This window comes from Sceloporus undulatus, chromosome 5, assembly GCF_019175285.1.
Source record: "Sceloporus undulatus isolate JIND9_A2432 ecotype Alabama chromosome 5, SceUnd_v1.1, whole genome shotgun sequence".
In the NCBI taxonomy this organism is placed as follows: Eukaryota; Metazoa; Chordata; class Lepidosauria; order Squamata; family Phrynosomatidae; genus Sceloporus; species Sceloporus undulatus.
In genome coordinates this window covers 86,657,043-86,674,449 of record NC_056526.1, presented here as the reverse complement: position 1 = coordinate 86,674,449, position 17,407 = coordinate 86,657,043, and the positions used below count along the sequence as shown (strand labels likewise).

The window sequence follows — 17,407 nt, the reverse complement described above, 5'->3', positions numbered from 1 at the left end:
AAATGATTGTTGTGATTGATAGGAATTTGAGAAAGTTTCTTTAAAAGGAAATGCCTACTTTGTTGTTCTTGTGTGCTTTCAGTAAGTCATTTCTGACTTATGGTGATCCTAAGGTGGACCTATCAAGAGATTTTCTTGGCAACTTTTGTTCAGAGAAGGTTTACCCTTGCCATCCTCTAAGGCTGAACATATGTGACTTGCCAAAAGATACCTAGCGGGTTTCCATGGCCAAGCCAGGATAAAAACCCTGGTCTTCCCGTGTCCTAACCCAATGCTCAAACTGTTACACCATGCATTTTGCAAAGGGTTGATTAGGAAAGCAGAGAGCCAGCATGGTGCAGTGGTTTCAGCACTAAACTACGAATCCGGAGACAAGAATTTGAATCCTCATTTGGACATGGAAATCCACTGGGAGACCTTAGGTAAGTCACATTCTCTCATCCTTAGAAAAAGACAAAGGATCTAACAAACTTTGCAGAGAAAAACCCATGATAGGCTTGACATAAGTTAGAAACAACTTGAAGTCACACAACAACAGGAAACCAGAATAATTGATCATTAGTGATCAATTCAGGGATAAGGTAGCCATCTGCACAATTTGAAGACTCTGTCAGTGTGGGTGGGGTAGGTGAGAAAGTTTACCTTCTTATAAAGGGCATGCAGATCACTACCTTGAATATGTGTGTGTGTTTCTTTTAAATGAAAAGGCTAATTTTTACAGGTTGAAAAAAGAAGGGTAGAGAAGCTGGAATAATCAGGGTCATGAGTATACAGCAACTTAAGGCTTGATTTATTTTTGACATTATTATTATTATTATTATTATTATTATTATTATTATTATTATTATTATTAACCTTTATAATGGATAAATGAATGAAATACTGAGTGCTTGATTAGCTGTTTGTGCATGTTTGAGGAGTGTCTTACTGGCTAAGTGTATTAGGAAAAGAAGGGAGTACGGTTCTCAGATTTCAGGGCCTGTTACCTCTTCTCTAGGCAAAACAGTGAACGGAGAAATCTCAGGGTAAAAACACAGCTCTGAAAACAAATTGGTTTTTTTTAAAAAAAAAATAAAATTATTGTGACTAAAAAAAAAACTATAGCCAGCTATATACAGTGTGCCCTTCCTATATGCAAAGGATCCCCCCCCCCCCCGCGCGTATGGAAAAAATCATCTATGGATTTCTATGGCAGTGCACACCTGTGTCCGCCAAGGCTTGCCATTCCTGTGAACTCAAGTCTGAAGATGGCAAGCCCACAGATGGTGCGGGCAGACTCTATGTAGGGATTTAACTCCTCCACCCCTACCAATATTGCATAATGTTTTTGTGCTACAATGTTCAATAGCCCCCAGGCACTGTATCATATCTGTTATGAATCGCTGCATGATTTTACAGTAAAATAAACACGATATGCCAAAGATTATTGCTACTGTTAAATATGTGGTGCACTGCTGAATATTTGAGGAGAATCTCTTTTTTTCCCCTTCAGAAATGTATTGTATGTCACACTTCTGAAATGCAAATTGTCAAGAAGTACAAGTTAGCATGGCCTGGTTTCCCTGCATCTGTTTGCCCAGCTGTCTAGTTTGGCACTGTCTTCCTAAATATTTTACAAAACACTAAATTAGCAGTATCCAAGGAGCAAGGATATTGGGATGTGCACATAAGTATACATATAGGTGAGGGATTTTAAAAAAAAATAGAACATAGATAAATGGGCAGATTTGTGCACTCAGGCCAGGGCTTCAGCTACCATTGTATTCTCTTCCAAGTGTAAATTCCTTGTATAAAGGCTGGGTTCGAGTTCCTGTATTCAACTACATTGGTACTAAATTTTAGTTTCCCTTTCCAACTTCCCCAACTGATCCACTCCATGACAGAAATATTTGCCTGTATGGAATGTGACCATTCCGAATGGGTTATAATTTCATTTCAATTCTTTTATGAAGGATTTGCCAAATTGGGTCAGTTTCAGCATACTCAGAAGTAGGGATATAAAACTTCATTAATTACATTCTTGTAAGCAAAATTAGTTTTAAAATGTTGCTGCTGTCTGAGAGGGGAAAAAATGTCCAGTTTTCAAAGACTTTCAAATTTGGGGGTTATGTGCAAAAAATGTGTGTGATTTTTAATTGTAAGAAACAGCATTTACTATGTAGTAATCTTTCCTGTGCAACAAACTTGTTTTCTGCACAGAAAATGTTGCTTTCTACACACAGGAAAAACTGGACCCTTATCTACATTTATTAGGAAGAAAGTGGGACTGACTTTCAGACATAGGAAGCTGCTTTATATATCAAACTACTTATCTAATATTGTCTAATCCAATTGGCAGCACCTCTTCTTGGCCTGGATCCATACCTTTCTAACTGGGCAAACACAATGTTCTTCCACTAGAGTCTTTTTAAGATGCCTGTATCTTCATAGTGGAAGCAGGAACAAAGGCAAGGGCTTTCTCATGTGGGCTGCTTCAGTTGTGGGGCTCCCTACCTGACAACACTTCTTCGACACCCACTTTATCATCTTTAAGATGTCCCATTACAACTTTAGAAAAATTATCTGAAACATGTAAATTGGGAGGGCGTTATACCTGATGTTTCAAATACCTTCCTGTGCTTCAAAGTGATATTTATCCCAGGTGGGTTTTGCCATATAACTTAAAACAAAACAACAGTGAATATAATAGTCATAATACATAATTAAAGGAATAATTAAAATAGCACAAAACACACACCTTCTATTGGATGTTTTTAAAAATAACTACCTGCTTGAGAGAATAAAACTGGAATGCCAAATGACTGAACCCAAGAATTGCTTGTGCAAAGCGTGCAGTCACTGGGCTTTGATTGTTCCTTCAAAAGTTTGCATGTGGTTTGCACAATCAGTACATTTTACAACCAGTGATGTAAAACAGAATTATTCATCTTTCGGTTCAATAAATCCCTGCCACAATATTTGCACAAGTATTAATATTCCCTGGCATTTCCCTCTATTTCTTCTTTCCTTCTCTGCCCCACCCCAGCACAACTTGCAATTTTTATAGGAATGGGTTTGTCCTATTCTCTGGTTCACATCTGTCAAACCTTAAACTCCTTGTATCCCATTCCTACACCAGCTTGCAACTTTCTCAAAGTCTGCCTCAAAATTATAATGCATTTGTGAGGATTTGTCAAAGATATATATTTATATGCAATGTTACCTGCTCTAAACATTTTTGCAAGCCGCTTTCATTAGGGTAAAATTCATAAACATCCATTTCTCCAAGCGTACATTTTAGTATTACTTTTCCCCACAATACATGTACTTTTCAACTAGTAGGGTTCTTCCTCTTCCATTCATTTTGGCCAAGGTAGGCTTAAATATATGTGAAATATCAAGGTTCCACTTAAATGCAAGTTGAGCCCTTTATTATCTGGCCTTTATTATCTTTCCATCTCCATTTGAAAGCTTCTCTACTTCAGAAGAAATAACCAGGGGTGCCACAAGATTCTTTGTTGTTTGTACTCCAATAACATTTACTCATCTAGTAAAGGCTTGTTAAGTGAATCACTACTTGTCCCTTACTCTCTAGTCAGCAACCAAGAACTTCTGTAAGCATCTTCTTGTTCACTTTGGAGTGGCTCAGTTTGCCTTTGGCATTCATCATTCTAATTGCTGTCAGTGATTCCCATGTTTATTTCCTTGCAACAAAGGGACACAGCTACGTGCAAAACTCCACAACAGGGATGGAAATAATATTTCCATGCTCAAGGGGAAGAAATGAAAAGGGTTTTTGTTTGTATTTTTTTTGTTTTTTCAATCTCCAAAAACCCTACCTATTCTCCTGAACCTCTTTCTCATTTTTCCTACCAGTCCTCAAACAGTCAGAAGAGTGGTTGGCAGGATTGTCATTGTGGGCTGTATTCCAATAGCTGGAGCATAACAATGTTTTCATCATCATGAATCAGCTGTCAGAACACAGGTGGTGAAGTTACAGCTTCCCTAATCCCTACCATAGTTTCTAACTAATGTTGGCATAAAGGCAAGAAAGGATCCTGCTAGCTGTAACTTCTACAGTACTCAACTCGCTTTCCCCAGCCCCAATATTGCATGGCATGTGGAAGGACCAGGAGAAGACCCTGAAGGCAACAACATCCTGATGTCCAATTGGCTTCCTCCAAGACAGCCCTTCCCAGTGTTTCATAGGTCAAGGCTAGGAGATCCTACCTTACCTGGCTGTCAAAGACTGATGCAAAACCTCTTTGAAAACTGCATGGGAGGGGGGTTAAAATTATTCATTCACTCCTATAAGAATGAATATTTTTAATGCAGCACATCACTAATCCACAGTCAACAATTTTCGTAAACACTGCACATCCCCATTCCTCAGTTCCTCAAAATCAAAAGGATCTGACTATTTTTAATCCCCAAATAGATTCCTTTTTTGGGTGTTTACCAAACTAGGGCTGGGTAAAGACTGCAGTTTCAAAAATTAGTAGTTATTTCAAAAGATATGAGTGCCTTCATATTCAGGATGAGAAGAACCCAAGATTCAAAAGCATTCAAATACAGGACAAAGCAAAACTGAGAGATATCTCCATGCAGTACTTCAAGTGTTTAGCTCTTAAAAATAAGGGCTCAAAATGCTGGTCATTGAGCCATGTTTGAGAAGAATACGTGGAGCCATCTCTTACCTCTGAGAAGCACCTCAAGTTTAACATCTGCATGGCAGGGAATGAACAACATTATCCTGTCTGTTCCTGGGGGTAGATGTATGTATTGAACTGGATCAGTGCAAAAATGGGGGGAGGGATTCAGTTCAGTTCAGTTTTGAAGAATTTACAAACATTTGTTCATTGTATGGAAAGAATCTGAGATTTGAAAACATCAAATACAATAGAAAACAAAACTGACTGATACATCCAATTCCTACAACAAACTGCATGACAAAGAAGACTCTGAGGACTGTATATACAATTCCTTGAACATTCCCTCACTTTTAGACAGCAATTTGGTACACTTATGTTTTTTACTCAGACTGTATCTAGCCTGCAGAAATAATCCAGTTTGACACCACTTTAACTGCCATGGCTCAGTGCTTCAGAATTCTTTAGTTTGTTGAAGCATCAGAACCATCTGAGAAAGAAGGCTAAATGTCTCACAAAATTACAGTTCCCAGAATTAGCATTGAGCCGTGGCAGTAAAAGTGGTGTCAAACGGGCTTGTTTTTGCAGGCTGGATGCACCCTAAAATATATAGTGCTTTTCTTTGAGTAGTACTGCCAGCTTCCTCAGCACCCATGGCATAGTGTCTGCAATGTGCCAGGTATAGTGCAATGTACAACATACACTGCAATGTCAAGTGTACATTCAAATAAGCAAAGCTTCTTCCAAAGCTTCTCTAATGTGTTATTAGCATGTACTGTGCACTCAACAGATGAACAGTGACAGAGCCAAGATACAGGTGGCTGAGCAAAGAGGCCGCAGTTGTATTAATCACTCTTCTATATATCTTGGCATGAAAAAGCAAGGAAAGGCCTCAACTTGCCCAGGTTACTGTCTTACAATTAATAACCATCTTGCCCAACATTTGGGAGTATCTAAGGAGAAAAGGCATGTCAAAGAGGTCTGGTACAGGAGACATCACTTGTCCTTCGTTGTACTCTAATCTGGTGATACCACAGAAGTTCATCTCAGAGGGGGAAAACAGTGCCCCCAAACAGACCTTAAGTGTAGGAAAAAATACTATTGGTGTCCCAATTTAATTCCTCCCTCATCTCCCTCCCCTGCACAACCAACCAAACTTGTAGCATAAAAAATCACTGAGGAATGAGAGAAACTGCAGGCCCAGAGTGGAGTGAAAGATCTTCTCTCCTATACAGATCAGAAATATCTGCCCATTGTCACATGAAACTAACACAAAAGGTAACACCCTCCATCCCTTGTTTAGGCACATCATCTCCTCTGAACTACAGAAGTCTGGAGTCTGGACTACCCTTTATTTCCACTAGATTCAGGCACAAATAGTTCCTTGCTTTAAAATCTCGTGCGTTCTACCTACAACAGAGAAGGGGAAAGACAATGTGCTTCAGTTTTTGTTGGATTGCAACTCTCATCAGTCCTAGTCAACATAGCCAATGGTGAAGAATGCAGGGAGGTTCAGTCCAAAACAACTTGAGGGCCACAGATACCTACCCCAACCATGTTGTTGTGTGCCTTCAAGTCGTTCCCAACTTATGGCTGGTTTCGTTGCAAGATTTTTCCGAGGGGGTTTGCTTTGCCTCCTTCTGAGACAGAGGGTGTGACTTGCCCAAAGTCATTCAGTGGGTTTCTAGACTGAGTGGGGTTGGAACCTTTGTCTCTAGAATCACAGTCCCACGTTCAAACCACTATTCTCCTACATATCAATCTATCAACAGAAAACTTTAAATTTAAAAATTTTGTAAAATACCTGCAAGGAAATTTAGAAGCCCCAAATTTTAAGTATCAGTCCAACTCTTTGAGATTGTCAGATGTTTCACTCTTAAGTACCAAGTGGATTAGATTCCTGAGAAAGAGCCATGGGATTTGGGTTTCAGTCTCTAAACTACCATATACAGAAATGGAATATGCTTGCTAGTAAGCCTCCAGCTCCAAATACTGTTATAAAAAAACCCTACAGAATCTCAGATTGCATCCACAGAAGATTTCTAGACCAAAGAAAGGTAAAGAATCTTGTCTGAAATGGGATAACAATGCAAATGTGTTAAAATGGTTGGATTTAACATTACCAAGCCTCAGGCCTGTTTCACACAATGCCACTCCTGGAAGCCATATTTGACCATACATAGAGTTTCTTTGCCTCACAGATTGCCAGTTTCATTGTTTCTGCTCCATAGCCTAAAGATGCAAAAAACTATCCACTTTGTGCACCATGCACACCAGTAAGTGCTTTTCTTGCTATCTGTATAATTAGGCTGCTGTTAGAAATATGAGAACAGGATATATTTAATCAGAAATTGATACAGTTATTTTCTCCCTACAATATCATCATAGTCAGCAAGCTTCCATACATATAAACATAGGAAACAAAGGTGTCTGAAAGTTTTGTTCTCTGTGACAAGCTTTGTTTTGGTTGGCTTAACTTTCAGCTGTTGATTGGCCTGTATTTTTATGTTTTCACTTTTTGCATCTGTTTAATAAAATTTTAATCCAAGTTTGTAGTCCAAATAGGGCCCCAGTTGGTTTACAAATGCCAGTATAAATAAATACAAGGTTGTTTTTTTAAAAAAGAAAACTGAACCCACTAGACACTTTATTAAACAAGATTGCATACAAGAACTGTATCTTACTAAGGAGTATGGAGCTTAGGAAAGTAATACTTCAATAATTTCATTTTCAAATGAAGCAACAAGTATTTTTTTAGCAATTTTATGCCCATTGCAAAATTGTGAAGTCGAAGGCTTTCATGGTCGGCATCCATGGTTTTTGTGGGTTTTTTGGGGCTATTTGGCCATGTTCTAGAAATTTTTCTTCCTGACGTTTCGCCAGCATCTGTGGCTGGCATCTTCAGAGAATGCTTTGCCTGGAAGAAGTTGGGTGTATATGTACTATGTGAGCCTGGGAATGCAGCATTTGCATGTGTATTGTTCTGTGCTGATGGCAGTCCTCAGGCTGGGAGGCTAATGCAAATGAGGATTCATGTCTGCCAACTGGTGATCATTATCTGCTGCAAAGCCCTGACTCTGAATGGTTTCTCATTTGCATTTGCTGAGTCCTTATTTTGCAATTCCTCAGGACTGGTAGCCAAATTTTGTTCACTTTAAGGGTTTCTTCTTTCCAGTTAAAATTGTCCAGATGTTTGTGGTTTACAATGACTTCTCTGTGCATCCTAACATGGTAGTGGTTGGCATGGTCCAGAATTTCAGTGTTTTCAAACAGTATTTTATGCCTAGGATGGTTTGTGGCATGTTCTGCTACTGCTGATTTTTCTGGCTGAAGTGTCTCTCATGTTCCTTGATTCTTGTTTGCACACTGCGTTTGGTGGTCCCTATGTAGACTTGTTTTGCAAAACTGCAAAACTATTTCACACCTCAGGACATTTACTCAGCCAATTTTACCTTCTGTTCAGAAAGCATTGTTTCCTGCATAGAAACTGTTGTAGTTTGTGAGTTATTCCATAGTGATTTAGCATTTGGAGTTTTTCACAAAAAACAGCATTTTTGTGAAGAAAATTTCATCCAGGGGTTCCTGGATGAAACAGCTTACCTAGATCCATTTCAGTCTGGCTAGAGGTTTTAATAAGTCCTGAACTGCAAATTTTTGTCAGTTTGTCAATTTATCCTCATCAGGTTTTTCCAACATTTTTGTGAATATTAAGAAATATTCTTCCCTCCCACCCACCCCCAACTGAGCCATTGCCCTAATGTTTTGGCAATATATCATGCACTTACAGGCAACAGTGATAGGGAGGTCATAGGATCTGACCCATCACGATGCACACTCATTCACTTGCATAATGATAGTGTAGCACTTCTCATCCATTGTAAACAAGTTTAAAAATAAATGGGGGTGATTTGGACCAGGCCCAAAGCTGGTTGGATCAGACTGACCCAGATCCAAAGATAAATACTCTGATCTGGATTCAGAACATTTTGAAAGAGATGGATAATCAGAAAGTGTGTCTTCAACTACACCATATAAACAAATTTAAAATACCAAATGGACAGAGGATGAGATATGGACTTTGGGCCTGACAGTTTTCACTGATAATATGGCCAAGAATCTCACAAGCCCTTTCAAATCATTGTGCTAGAGGGCAGAGGTAGTGTGAGGTCACTGAAGTACAGTTGCTAAATCAGAATTAACCCATGCCCTGATATTTGAACCACAGACTAAGGACATTTCTTGTAATGTCGTGAGGGTGGGCTTTATGATATTGAAAGAGTGATATCCCTGGTGATATCATTGAACATGATATATTAAATGTCATCCACAGTTGTACATAGGATGCCATCCAATTTCTTTTTTTAAAATCCAAGGGCCCAAACAGATAGGCCAAAATAAAGCTGCTTCAGGTCACTTTGGATGTATACTATTTAAATGCTGTATGTATCCTAAGAGGCCAGAAGCTTCACCAAAGCCACGCTCCAGTCCTAAGGTCTGGAGTGTAGCTTTGGTGCAGTTTCTGGCCTCTTAAGATGCATGCGTCATTTGAACGGCATATCTCCAAAGTGATCCGAGGCAGCTTTATTTTGGCCTGTCTGTTTGGGCATCAAGTTTAACAAATCAGGAATACACATACAACCTTTTCAAGGCAGCACTTTCACCCTGCAATTTCTTCCATTTGATGTGAGGACCAGAGAAGAGAGTCCCAGCCTTGAGACTCAGGACAAGTTCTTCTAATCTTTGATTGAATATACACACTGGATGGTATATATTCAGTTCTCCTATGTAGATTTGTGCTCTTTTCTAGACACAGCTAGAAAAACAGCAGAACTCTGCCTTTCCACGCAACATGCTGTCTCTTAGTGTAATACTGAGCATCCCTTATCCAGAAATCCAAACTCAGAAAACCTCCAAAACCCAAAACTTTTTGATGGCTGACACGAGGCTTTGATTTTGGAATATTTTGGATTTGAATTTTGTAATACAAGTAACAAAGTACATGTAGTGCATTTGTGAGAAAGATGTGAGATGTGTGAAGCTGGAGAGAAACATGGTTGGAGAGAGATGTGAGGATCTGTGAAATGGTGGGAGGTATGGATTCATGCTAAGCACTACCTTTGGATACTTCCCATGTACAATGGATGGAAATCCACAAAGGCATCTTTCTCTCCCTCCCTCCCACCCACCCACCCACCCAGAGTTATCTCAATGGGAGACACAAAAATATGGATTCCCTAATCTTAGTTTGGACTGAAAATCTAGAAGCAAATTGAATTGGCTATGAATTGAACTGAGCCCAATCTAAATCAGGTTTTGAATTATAATTGGGGAACCATTGCACAACAGTGCTGTAATGTTACTACATACTTACAAGTGCATGCATTTACGTATGTCATAGACGTGAAAATGAATGTTTGGACAAGAGCTCAAATGCCTGGGAAAGGACTCTGTTGTTTCACCTCAGAAAGACCTGGCGTTTTTATCAGGGAAAGTGTTGTTATATTGGCAAGTGCTTAGATTTGGATTGGCAGGTGTGTGGATGTTAGCTGTTACAGCATGTGGATGCTAATCTTGAAAATAAAACAAGTTGCATTTCAAGGAGGATTAGCATCAGTGTATTATTATCCAAAGTTAAGGTGGAGAACTCAGTTTCACTCAGAACATTAGTTAGGGAAAACTGTACTAAGCCCAGTGAGAGTTAAAGTTATCATTTCATACTGAGGGGAAATAAAATAAAATAACACCCACACAGTTAATGGTATCAAAACAAGAAGCAGCAAACAAAAAGAAGAAAATCCAGGTCTAAGTTTCATGTCAGGGCTGCTCCAAAACATTTTGTGCTCTCAGGCTAAATACGTGTTTATTCTCCCAGTTCTTTCCACATACAAAAACCAACTAGACTACGGGGTGAAATTTATTTCAAAACTGACAAAAGGGTAGTATCTTTAAAAGCAGCAAACTTAGCATGAAAATACTAAAGAGCATATAACAGAACCAACAAGAACAAGAGGAAAATATATTTTCAAGTGATTTATAGATGGCCTTTTTTATTAGTTTGAAACAAGCCCAAACACATTTTGGCCTATGTAAATATTAGGGGATACGATGGCTTAGTGGTTAAGACTAATTCTGATGGTTGGAAGATCGGAAGGTTGGCAGTTTGATGGAGTGAGTTCCTATCACTGGTCCCAGCTTCTGCTAACCTAGCAGTTTGAAAGCATTCAAATGCAAGTAGATAAATAGGTACCACTTCATTGGGAAGGTAACAGCATTTGGTACAATCATGCTGGCCACATGACCACCAGAGTCATTTGCAGATGATGCTGGCTCTTTGGCTTAGCAATGGAGATAAGCACTGTCCTGTACATTCGGTTATGACTAGACCTTCATGTCAAGGGACTACCTTTACCTTTAAGTATTTCAATTGTCTTCTTTAGGGGCAATATATGAAACTGGCAGCAGAACTATCTGGAGATATTTGCTGGACCAACATATGCTGAAACATGTTGGGCCTGTTTCAAAATAAAGCCCATGCTACATTGCCCCCCACACTCAACACTACTATGATTCTTGCAGAGTTATTCACTCAGTGGTAGGTAACAGATGAACAATGCAAAGCACAATAGGCAGCAAAAAACAGAAAAATTCAGCAGGAATTAGACCACACAGAGGAGTTTATCGCATTAACAAATAAGCCATTTTACCTCTTCTGGCTTGAATACAGGATCTGGGATGCCTCCAGATGTTCTCATACATAAATCACTACTTTTCTAGGCAGCATGTCACCACTCAGATGTATCTCAGGTTGAAGCCTCACTCAGCCAGCACTTTTTCGAAGTCAGGGAGCTTGCTATTTCAAAAATTGGCCAGCTGAGCAATGCTTCAACCCGGGATGTATCCGAGCAGCAGCAGCCCTCCTGGATAGGTGATGATTTAGATATGATAACAGTCCGGGAGCATCCCAGATCCTGAATTCAAGGCGGAGGAGATAAGCCAGCTTATTTGTTAATAGAATAAGCTCCTCGCTGTTTCATAGAGGAAAGGAAGGAGACAGGGAGGAAACAGAAAGAATAGTGGTGACAAAGTAAACATAGAGAAAGTGGATGAATTATTAAGCAAGAGAGCAAGCAGGAAAAGTGAAGGAAGAGAAAGAGACATATGCATAGAAAAGAGAAAACAATATGCAATGCATCTCTGAGAAGATCAAATGTGATGGCATGTAGAGCTACTAAGAGAGGATCAGGCTAGAAAAACACAGGAAACCAAAGATAGATAGCAGTGATGACAGATGTGACATAGACATTACTGATAATGTGGACAAGACTTTCAAAGAGGTCAGATGATAATGTAGAGACTGAGCACCCTGGGAGAAAATGAGGGCCGCAGGTTAAAGGTGGTTTGGAAAAAAAAAACAATTACAGGATTCAAAAACCAGGCATCATTCATTCATACATATTACAATTGACTTTTAACATTTGGGCCAGAATTTTTTTTTATTTATCTTTATTAATTTTCTGATTTATCAGAATACAAACTATAAACATGTTTACCATATTTACCATTATTGGTACAATACGATACATTGATACAACATTTGGGCCTGAAATTTTGACCAAAAATAGATAACACTAATTTTACACTTGTGGGTAGATAAAACCTGGGATTTTTTTTTTTTGGGGGGGGGGGTTTTTTTTTTCCTATGAGGTAGAATTGCATTGATTAATAAATTGTTTGTTTTTTGTTTTTGTTTTTTGTGGGCTTTAAGCATTTCAGTAGAGTATGTCTTATTCTAAATATAGCTTATTCCATTGACATGAGACAAACATTCTACAAACCCAGTTAAGAAACTGCATATGCAAGTGAACTTATTGCCTAATTATTAATGACTATCTAGTTTATCGCACCGGGGATAAAACGTTCCCCAATGCATTACAACGGGCATGCGCGGGGGCGCACATGGAGCGTGATGGGAACCCGATGGGGCCCAAAATGCTAGTTTACCATACAGGGAACGCCAACGCTGCCGCCAAGCATTCCCATCGCGTTCCCATCGGGCTCCAGGGGACGCCATTTCTGGGGACGCATTGAAACAGTTCCCAAAAATGGCATCCCCTGGAGCCCGATGGGAACGCTTGGTGGCGGCGTTCCCTGTGAGGTAAACTAGCGTTCTGGGCCCCATCGGGTTCCCATCACACTCCATGCATGCCCCCATGCGTGCCCGTTGTAACACATCAGGGAACGTTTTAACCCCGGTGCAATATCAGATGTTTTAATAAATGAAAATTGATATAGGGATCTGTTTATTTTGGTACATAGCTAGATTATTATTGTTTATTAGTTTTAGAAATAAATGAATTTAAGGAAGAAAATTAATCAGCTTTTTCTCCCAAGGTCCAGACATTTAAGCCAACAGATGAAACAGCCACCATCATTCACTCATGGGTAAAGTAATGAGCTACTCTGGCATGGGTATGAAACAGTTGTAGGCCTTAGGACCCAAAGAGGAAAGACCTTTTGTGAATGTGAACAATTTGATATTTTCCCTTCCCAATTTGTTCCCAGTACTTTCTCCTTTGCTTTTCACAGTGTACATCTTGAGAAACTGTACGTCTTCCAATCACTGGAAGAAGAAGCAAACAAAGAAGAGGGAGTGACAACAGAGCGGTGGCTCCTAAGGAAGCAATAGTATCACAATTTGTGTATATTCTGGTTTTCATCATGGAGCACTGTTGATGAGGGGTGGGGTGTTTTGCCTTTTAGTTTATATTTATATAAAGTTTCTTTGTTTACTGCATCCTTCCTCTGTGTGTGTGAGCATGTGTGTGTTCCTTCTCAATACCAGCAATTCCCCTTCAGTGAGTGAAAAATAGAGTCTTCCCTAATTAATGCAGCTATTTCCTGCTCTCCAAAGCTTAAAGCAGCGGATGGGATGGGTAGAGTCAAACGGTGGATGGGATTTTTCATCTTCATTCCAACAAAAGTTGTCTGTGCACTGATGCAATATAAATTTAAACTAGTATGAAAGAATAGCAAATATCCCCCCCCCCTTTTCAACATAGTTGTGGTTTCAGTGTAATTGCTGATACAAGGGTGAAGGCACGAGGCATGAAAGACCACGCACAACAACAATATGGAAGAAAAAAACATCATAACTTCATTGTTTACTGCTGAAGACAGGGTTGGTGAAAAGCATAGGTCTGGATCTAGGCATTGAACAATCCAGCTGTTGATGGATGAACCTCACTTTGGCTTGGTGCTGGAAAATAGGGATGACAGGAGAGACCACTGGCCAGTCTTGGGAAGACTCCTGTCACTGGGGAATGATGGCATGTTGTCCACCTCTATCCCACAATCCTTCTCTGTGCCACACACCACCTGCCTCTCCTAAGGGGACCCCTGTGCATTACTAATGCCCAACATACACCGGTAAATGATGTCCTGGATCCATGATCACCCACTGACCAAAATCAGCCCCAAAGAAATAGGTTCCCACATGCCAAAAAAAAGGTGGGATGAAGGTCCAAGCATGATTGAGGTCTGGTCAGCAGGCAAGGGGCTTAAATAAGTGAATACCCAACCAGAGCGAGCCTACAGCAGCTTCCCCCCAATTGGGTACATCAGTCAATAAGGAAGGAGCCAGTGAAAACTCAATGGCTGCTGCTCCCCCATCTTTGACAGCACACCAAGTGAACTGCCACATAGGAAAGAAACTTTGGCAGGGCCAGGACAAGACCACTATTGCTCCCAGCCTGGTCCTGCAAACAGCTGGAAGTTTAGGTCATGCTCATGCAGCCTGATTTAACATAGACCAAGATCCTAGATGATGATGACGACGACGACAACAACACTTTTATTTATATCCCGCCTCTGTCGATGAATCAAGGCGGCTTATATGGGACAAATAACTATGTAACATTGATGCATTTCCTGATCCAGTTGCCTAAAACCCACCTTAAAAAAACAGGCAGCCACACCAGGAAAGGCTGGCACAGCAGGACAGATTTTGCAAGAAGTCCTCCTGTCATCCTTGTTTATAAGCTGGGTACTCATTTTACTGACCTACAAAAGGATGGAAGGCTGAATGAGTCTGGAGCCTGCTGGGATTGAACTCACAACATTGAGGCTACAATACTGGCGCTTAACTACTACACTGCTAAGGCAGATGGTTAATTGTGCCACTTTATCCTCCTTTGGTCAGACTTCACATGGAATATTGTGTCTAGTTCTGGGCATCACAGTTCAAGAAGGATTTTGACAATGTGTCCAGGGAAGGGCAAAGTAGATTATCGAACATCTAGAAGGCAAGCCTTATGAGAAATATCTGAGGAAGCCAGATATGTTTAGTCTGGAAAAGAGGAGAGTGAGAGGCGACATGATAACTGTTTTTAAATATCTGAAAGGATATCATATAGAAAATGTAGCAAGTTTGTTTTCTGCTGCTCCAGAGACTACAACATGAACTTTGCTGTTGTTGTCTCTTCAAGTAGTTTCTTACGATTTATGCGAACCCTAAGGCAAATCAGAAAATCCAAAGAATAAGAATGGGAGGGCAGCTATGTAAAAACTAGAAAAGATCCTAAAATGCAAAGATATACAACTGAGCACAAAAATTAGAATATACAATCCATTGTATTTCCTATTACTATGAATAGGTGTGAGAGCTGGACAGCTAAGAAACAAGAGAGGAAGGCAGTGAATGCATTTGAAATGTGGTGCTGGAGAAGAGTGCTGAGGCTTCCATGGACAGCCAAAAAAAACCCAAACAAATAGGTCCTAGAGCAGATCAAGCAAGAAATGTCCCTGGAAGCCAAAATGACAAAACTTAGGCTCTTGTATTATGAACATGTCATAAGACGAGAGGATTCATTAGAAAAAAACAATGATGCTGGGAAAGGTGGAGAGAAGTACAAAGAGAGAAAGGCAGCATGGACTCTGTTAAGGAGGTCATGGGTTTGAGTTTATAAGAACTAAGCAGAACATTAGATTACAGGGAGTCTTGAAGATGTCTCATCCACAGGGTCACCATGGGTTGAGATTGACTAGAGGGCAGTTAACAACAACAACAACAACAACAACAACTGATGTTATCTTTAGTGGACAAAAATTAGATGACTCCCCTGGAGGTTAACATTTTGAAATAATGAGTAAATGTTACCTGTTAAAGCTACCCTGCCCCAACCCTCAGTATTAGTAGGCATCAGATTATTTTTCAAAGTCATGTAGAAGACTGTTAAATCCAGCCTAGGTTAGATCTTCTTCCTCTTCAGAGCCCTGGTGGCACAGTGGTTAAATGCCTGTATTGCAGCCACTCACTCAAAACCATAAGGTTGCGAGTTCAATACCAGTGAAAGGGCTCAAGTTTGACTCAGGTCACTAAAACCCAGATTGTTGGGGGCAATTAGCTTACAGTTGTAAACTGCTTAGACACTATTAGTTCAGTATGAAACAGTATATAAATGAAGTTGTTTTTGTTTGTTTACTGCTAACCTACACTTTATGGCTGGTGAAACAACATCTTTGCTCATGCTATGAAAATGCAAAGGGTGATCTGCCAGTCATACCACCATTAATCATCACCTTGTTTAGCAAGCAGTACATAAATGAATAATCATCACCCATAGAAATGCCTTATAGTTGCATAGATAAATCATATGTATGTAAGTTAATGTTGTGTATACTTGCAAATTGTTTTTAATTTAATTGAAATAAAAATATAGATACATTATCTGAAAAAGTAACATCATTGCTCCCTTTGTAGTCTAAGAAGTAATGTGTTCCATTTTTACTTTTTACCCCAAGAAGCAATCTGTTTCATGTTAATGTCAATACTTGTAGTGTGCTACTTCCAACTACAGGTACTAATTTAAGTCACGATTTGTTTCCCTCAACATGTACCTAGCTGTGTGGACACCATATGAAATATATCCTTCATTTTGCTGCCAACTGATTCTTCTTTGCCATGGCTGCAGCAATGAAGCCAACATATTTCAGAAGAGATTTCTGTAATGGCTCTATAATTACAGTGCTCCTGAAGAAGCAAATTATAATCCATAAAACCTCACACTGAAATAAATCAAGTTCATTTTAAAGGTACCCCAAGAGCCCAGTAGCTGTTGATTTTTTCTGGAATAGCCTGAACATGGCTATCCCATTATGAAGTGTTGGAATGAACAAGCAACTATGCTAGAGAGCAATAAATAGAACAGGGGGTCTTAATATGATATACAGACAGGAGTGGCAAAGAACAACACATCACTTTGCAATCAGAAGCATGTGGCTTCAGCAACAAAACTGCTTTACCATGGAGCTGAAACCATGATATGCTCATGAAAAATTCCTTACATTCTGGGATATTGGGTTTGACCTTCTGTTTCACCTGCTCCTCTGAACTGTCTTCTGGCCTACCTGGACCCTTTCCCTTTGTAAATGAGAAATGGGGATAAACAACTTGAAGGCACCCAACAAAACCAACATATAATCAATGGCAGCCCTAGGGTGGATGTCACCCAGTGCGGTGACCCATGGTGTCACCTTCCTCCCACTGACCTCTTCCCATACTACTATCATACAGAATCCTTAGTAAAAAAAAACTTTTGTACTGATGTCACTCATAAATTATAAGTCCTGTATATCACTGAATCTAATGACAAACAACTGTCAAAATTGACAGTTACAATATCATATGCATAGAACAAATGTGTTTACATATACATAGTTTCATGTGATTAAAATTGATTAAAATGAAATTTGGTAAAATGTAATATTTTAAACAATTTAAA

General features: G+C 39.6%; 1 protein-coding gene and 1 long non-coding RNA gene across 3 annotated transcripts in view; one reads left to right on the top strand and one right to left on the bottom strand.

Annotated features, from left to right (window-relative positions):
* LOC121930699 overlaps positions 1-13,422 on the top strand; it is a 47,780-nt gene extending 34,358 nt beyond the window's left edge. For both annotated transcript variants that reach the window (XR_006103997.1, XR_006103998.1), the window contains one exon: positions 13,215-13,422. This is a non-coding gene — a long non-coding RNA (uncharacterized LOC121930699). The remainder of the gene's footprint in view (positions 1-13,214) is intronic.
* Positions 1-17,407, bottom strand: part of CD36 (CD36 molecule) — a 103,403-nt gene that overhangs the window by 76,799 nt on the left and 9,197 nt on the right. The gene's annotated exons all lie outside the window — the stretch shown is intronic.